Source organism: Bombina bombina, chromosome 8, assembly GCF_027579735.1.
Source record: "Bombina bombina isolate aBomBom1 chromosome 8, aBomBom1.pri, whole genome shotgun sequence".
Lineage (NCBI taxonomy): Eukaryota > Metazoa > Chordata > Amphibia > Anura > Bombinatoridae > Bombina > Bombina bombina.
The window spans coordinates 183050244-183056790 of record NC_069506.1 but is presented as its reverse complement, the minus strand read 5'-3'; positions in this window follow the sequence as shown (position 1 = coordinate 183056790).

Here is a 6547-nt window from a genome sequence, read left to right as displayed (position 1 = left end):
ATTACCCATTCCCCAGTTTTGCATAACCAACACAGTTATAATAATACACTTTTTACCTCTGTGATTACCTTGTATCTATGGCTCTGCAAACTGCCCCCTTATTTCAGTTCTTTTGACAGACTTGCATTTTAGCCAGTCAGTGTTGACTCATAAATAACTCCACAGGACTGAGCACAGTGTTATTTCCATGGTATACCTGAACTAGCACTGTCTAGCTGTGGAAAAACTCAAAATGTACTGAGATAAGGAGGCGTCAAGTAGACTGTCCCTTTTATTATTTTTGATTAATTTAAATATATTGCATTTTATGTTATTGTGAACTGCATTAAAGGGACATTTCAGACAAAATTGGAATCCACATGGATGCATTTAAGTTTTGAATAGCAGCATTTCCGTAATATAGATGTATTAGCAAAAATGCTTCTAATAAAAGTTATAGCTGTTTCAAAAGTGTATTTAAGTATGCACTGTGCACCAGCATTTTATACACAACACCTGCTCAGAGAGCCTAAGGTGCTTATACCATCTGGTAATGACCCAATATGTTAATTGCTGACATAATACAATCCCTACTAATGCTCTGTACAGCTGCAGTATTTAAAATACTGTTGAACTGAGAATATCTAGCTATGCCGCACATGCAGAGAAAAATGTTAAAGGGACACTGAACCCAATTTTTTATTATCGTGATTCAGATAGAGCATGCAATTTTAAGCAACTTTCGAATTTACTCCTATTATCAAATACTTTTCATTCTCTTGGTATCTTTATTTGAAATGCAAGAATGTAAGTTTAGATGCCGGCCCATTTTTGGTGAACACACTGTGTTGTTCTTGCTGATTGGTGGATAAATTCACCCACCAATAAACAAGCGCTTTCCATGGTTCTGAATCAAAAAAATAGCTTAGATGCCTTCTTTTTCAAATAAAGAAAGCAAGAGAACGAAGAAAAATTGATAATAGGAGTAAATTAGAAAGTTGTTTAAAATTGCATGCTCTATCTAAATCATGAAAGAAAAAAATTGGGTTCAGTGTCCCTTTAACACTAAAACAGTGATACCGTTTACTAGAAGCATTTTTGCCAAAATGTATATTGTTAATATGTTTCTATTCAAGGATGTAATTCATCTGAGTGCATTTCAATTTTGACTGGAATGTCCCTTTAATACGTGATATTTAGTTTTGTCCTGAACAATCACAATCCCCCTTAGATCCATAACACATTAAGGAGAATATCGACTATAAACAAAGATGTAGAAATTCTTATAAATGTTTATTTATTCTGTACAAAATAAATATTTCTCTGTTCCTACAAAACCGTGATTGGCATCACTATACACAAGCACTACTATAGACACACTATACACAAGCATACTATAGACTCTCTATACACAAACACTACTATAGACGCACTATACACAAGCATAACTATAGACGCACTATACACAAGCATAACTATAGACGCACTATACACAAGCATAACTATAGACGCACTATACACAAGCATAACTATAGACGCACTATACACAAGCATAACTATAGACGCACTATACACAAGCATAACTATAGACGCACTATACACAAGCATAACTATAGACTATACACAAGCATACTATGGACTCTATACACAAGCACTACTATAGACGCACTATACACAAGCATAACTATAGACGCACTATACACAAGCATACTATAGACTCTATACACAAGCACTACTATAGACGCACTATACACAAGCATACTATAGACTCACTATACACAAGCATACTATAGACTCACTATACACGCACTACTATAGACTCACTGTACACAAGCATACTATAGACTCTATACACAAGCACTACTATAGACTCGCTGTAAAAAAAACAGGGGTAATTGACTACGCCCGGAAAAGAAAACAAGCTCACTATAAAGGGACCTCCTAACAAAGGACCCAGCTAATTACGTGGGAAAAAGTGACAGAGTAGGAGGGCCAAAGGCTAAAGTAATCTATCAGGGCTATAAAAGAAACCTGCAACAGATAATGTTGCAGTGGGCCACTTAAAGACAAAAGATACAAAAAATGGTGACCTATCTAACAAATAGATAGTGACCTATCTAACAAATAAATATTGGTAGCAGATATAAAAACAGATATTATTTAATTGTAGCAGATATAAAAACAGAAATATTTATACAGTTTACTAAATCTGGCTAAGCTAAATTAGGACCTGTGATAAGTGTCTGCCACCTTAAGGTGCAAATTATGTGCCAGATATAGTGAGTTACAAATAAATAACAGACATTGGCATATATACAATGTACAATAATACAGTCAAGTGGGTACCCAAGTGAATAAATGCCCCTCTTGGGGCAAAAAATGATTAATTGAAAAATGCAAAAATAGTGTACAAAAAGCGTCTCTGATGAGTGTTTTTAATAATCCCACTGACAGTCTGTTCTTAGAACATATAAGTGAAAGGATCCTGAATATTGTCCTTTAGACTTTCCTGAGATAATATCCTAAAAGGGTGTCCTTAATAGTGCTGCAACAGCCTTGGTGGTGCGGAACAGCTAGGTATAACAACCAGTGGATATGCTCAGCCTGTAACAGTAAAAACAAATGCAAAAACCATCTAACCAAGTGAGTAAAATAGGGAATTAACTCACCAGTGAAGAATACAAGCCTGTCTAACACATATTTATTTGTTAGATAGGTCACCATTTGTTGTATATTTTGTCTTTAAGTGGCCCACTGAAACATCTGTTGCAGGTTTCTTTTATAGCCCTGATAGATTACTTTAGCCTTTGGTGCTCCTATGCTATAGACTCACTGTACACAAGCATACTATAGACTCTATACACAAGCATACTATAGACTCACTGTACACAAGCAAACTTAGCTATCAAACTATAAATGGACAAACCAATCACATGTTTATATGTAGATAAATGTAAAAGTAAAGTTACAGTATTGTTTGGTTTGTGACCTTTATTGGGACAAGCTGCCTTACTGCTGCTATAGTCTGATGATTCAAATGGGGCTGATATTACTGACAGAGTAAACTGACAAGTCAGATAGAACATGCAGTTTTAAACAATTTTCCTATTTACTTCTATTAACTAATTTGCTTCATTCTCTTTGTATCATTTGGTGAAAAGCATACCTAGGTAGTCACAGGAGCAGCAATTCACTTCAGTCAGCTAGCTGGTGATTGGTGGCTGCACTAATATGCCTCTTGTTATTGGCTCAACCAGTTCCCAGTAGAGCATTGATGCTCCTTCAAGAAATGATACCAAGACAATTAGGCAAATATCACAGTAGATGTAAATTGGAAATTTCTTTAAAAATGGATTCTCTATCCAAATCGTGCAAGAAAAAAAAAATGTGTTTTTTATCCCTTTAAGTGCTAGGAACATAATTATTATTATTATCATCAGGAATTTGTAGAGCGCCAACAGATTCCGCAGCGCTGTAAACATAGTCGGTGTACAGGATAGCTTTTGTAGGGGTCAAGTGGGTAGAGGGCCCTGCCGAGAGTTTCACTTTTGTAGTCGGCTCTTATGAAGGCGATCTACAAACAGCTGGGCTCATAGGCTTACATTCTAAGGGGTTCAAGGGGAAAGTGATGGAGTTAGGGAAGGTTAGTGTTGGTTGTAAGCATCCCTGAATAGTAGAATCTTTAAGGAGCGCTTGAAGCTGTTAAAACTAGGGGAGAGTCTTATGGAGTGAGGCAGGGAATTCCACAAGATGGGGGCCAGTCTGGAGAAGTCCTGTAAACGGGAATGTGAGGAAGTAACAAGAGAGGAGGAGATCCTGAGCTGATCGAAGGGGACGGGAGGGAGAGTATCTAGAGACAAGTTCTGAGATGTAGGGGGGAGCAGTGCAGTTGAGAGCTTTATATGTCAGGGTGAGGATTTTATGTTTAATCCTAGAGGCAAGAGGAAGCCAGTGAAGGGATTGGCAGAGAGGTGCAGCAGATGAAGAGCGACGAGTAAGGAAGATGAGCCTGGCAGAGGCATTCATAATGGATTGTAAAGGAGCTATGCGGCAGCTAGGTAGACCAGAGAGGACAGAATTGCAGTAGTCGAGGCGGGAAAGGATGAGAGAGTGGATTCAAATATTGGTTGTATCTTGTGTAAGGAAGTGTCTAATTTTAGCAATGTTTTTAAGGTGGAAGCGGCAGGCTTTAGCCAAGGACTGAATGTGAGGAGTGAAGGAAAGATCTGAGTCAAGTGTGACCCCAAGACATCGGGCGTGCGGGGTAGGGGTAATGATGGAATTATCAACAGTTATAGAAATAGTGGGGGTGGAGACATTGGAAGAAGGGGGAAAAATAAGCAGTTCAGTTTTGGAGAGATTTAGCTTAAGGTAGTGAGAGGACATCCAAGATGAGATGTGAGAAAGACAGTTAGTGACACGGGTTAGTAAGGAAAGAGGTAGGTCTGGTGTAGAGAGGTAGATTTGGGTGTCATCGGCATACAAATGGTATTGAAACCCATGGGACTTTATTAAGGAACCTAGTGACGATGTGTAGATTGAAAAGAGAAGGGGACCAAGGACAGAGCCTTGAGGTACCCCAACAGAAAGTGGTAACGGGGCAGAGGATGCTCCGGAGAAGGCTACACTTAATGTACGGTTAGTCAGATAGAAAGAGAACCACGAGAGAGCTGTGTCACAGATGCAGAAGGATTGGAGGGTTTGGAGCAGAAGAGGGTGGTCAACAGTGTCAAAGGCTGCAGACAGGTCAAGGAGGATAAGCAGAGAGAAGTGGCCTTTGGATTTTGCTGTAAGTAGGTCATTGGTAACCTTGACAATTGCTGTCTCTGTAGAGTGATGGGAACAAAATCCAGATTTCAGTGGGTCAAGAAGAGAGTTTAGTGTAAGGAAATGGGATAGACGTGCGTAAACTAGCTTTTCGAGGAGCTTTGAGGCAAGAGGGAGTAGGGAAATAGGGCGGTAATTGGAAGGGGAGGTTGGATCAAGGGAAGGTTTTTTGAGGATAGGTGTGACCAGTGCATGTTTTAGAGATGAGGGAAATATACCAGTGCTGAGGGAGAGGTTGAAAATGGGGGTGAGGGTAGAAGAGAGGGAGGGGAGTAGCTGTGAGGGGATGGGGTAGAGGGAACAGGTAGTGAGGTGGGAGGACAGTATAAGGGCAGAAACTTCATCCTCATTAACAGGGGCAAAAGAGCTGCATTTTTGGATGTTTGGGTTTTGGGTGATCGTGAGCTTTTGAGGGGGTGGGAGATTGGAAGTATGTTGAGAGCCCGATTTCACTTCTGATGGAGTCAATTTTGTTTTTGAAGTGGCTTGCAAAATCTTGAGCTGAGAGAGAGGTTGTGTTAGGTGGTGGGGGTGGGCGGAGAAGAGTGTTGAACGTGGAGAACAGACGTTTAGGGTTAGAGGAAAGAGTAGAGATGAGATTAGAAAAATATTGTTGCTTATAAAGATTAAGGGCAGAATAGTAGGAATTCAGGATGAACTTGTAGTGAAGAAAGTCAGCTGAACTCCGAGATTTCCTTCAATGTCGCTCAGCAGTACGGGAGCATCTGCGTAGGTATCGTGTCAGAGGAGTATGCCAGGGCTGAGGATGAGAGTGTGGTTTCTGAGCTAAGGTTGGAGGGGCCAGAGTGTCAATGACCGATGTAAGGGTGGAATTATACTGGCAGATAGATTGGTCAGGGCAGGAAAAGGAGGTAATGGATGAGAGGAGAGGTTTGAGAGAGCTAGCGAGCTGATGTAGATCTAGTGACTTAGTGCTTCTGTGAAGTTTGGTGTGAAGGGTAGAGGGAGGGGGAGTTGTAGGTAGGGAAGTAATGTTGCAAGTTAGGAGATGATGGTCAGAGAGAGGAAAAGGGGAGTTTGTTAAATTTGAAAGAGTGCATCGATAGGTGAAAATCAGATCAAGGAAATTACCATGTGACATGCCGAAAGAGGAAGTCAGTTGAAGAAGTTGTATTGCAGAGGAGGCATTGGGATTGTCAAGAGGGATGTTAAAGTCACCAAGAATGAGGGCAGGGGTGTCTGAGGAAAGGAAATAAGGAAGCTAGGCAGCAAAGTGATCTAAAAATTGAGTTGGGGAGCCAGGGGGGCGGTATATGACTGCAACACGTATAGAGAGGGGAGAGAATAACCGAATCATGTGTGCTTCAAATGAAGAAAATGTGAGTGAAGAGAAAGGCTGTATTTGTTGGAAGGTGCAACGAGAGGAAAGTAAAATACCGACACCACCTCCTTGTCTATTGCCAGACCTAGGAGTGTGGCTGAAATGGAGACCCCCATGTGACAGTGCTGCAGTGGATGCTGTGTCTGAAGCAGAGAGCCAGGTTTCTGTAAGAGTCAGAAGGTTAAGAGAGTGGGAGATAAAGAGATCATGGATAGAAGTGAGCTTGTTGCAAACAGAGCGAGAGTTCCAGAGTGCACAAGTGAAGGGGGAGGGGGTTTTAGATGTAAGAGGAATGTGAATAAGGTTACCAGAGTTTAGTTTATGAAGTCTATTGAAAGGCACACAAGGAAGTGAAAGGCTAGGAGGTTGTGAGGGACCAGGATTAGGGGAGATGTCGCC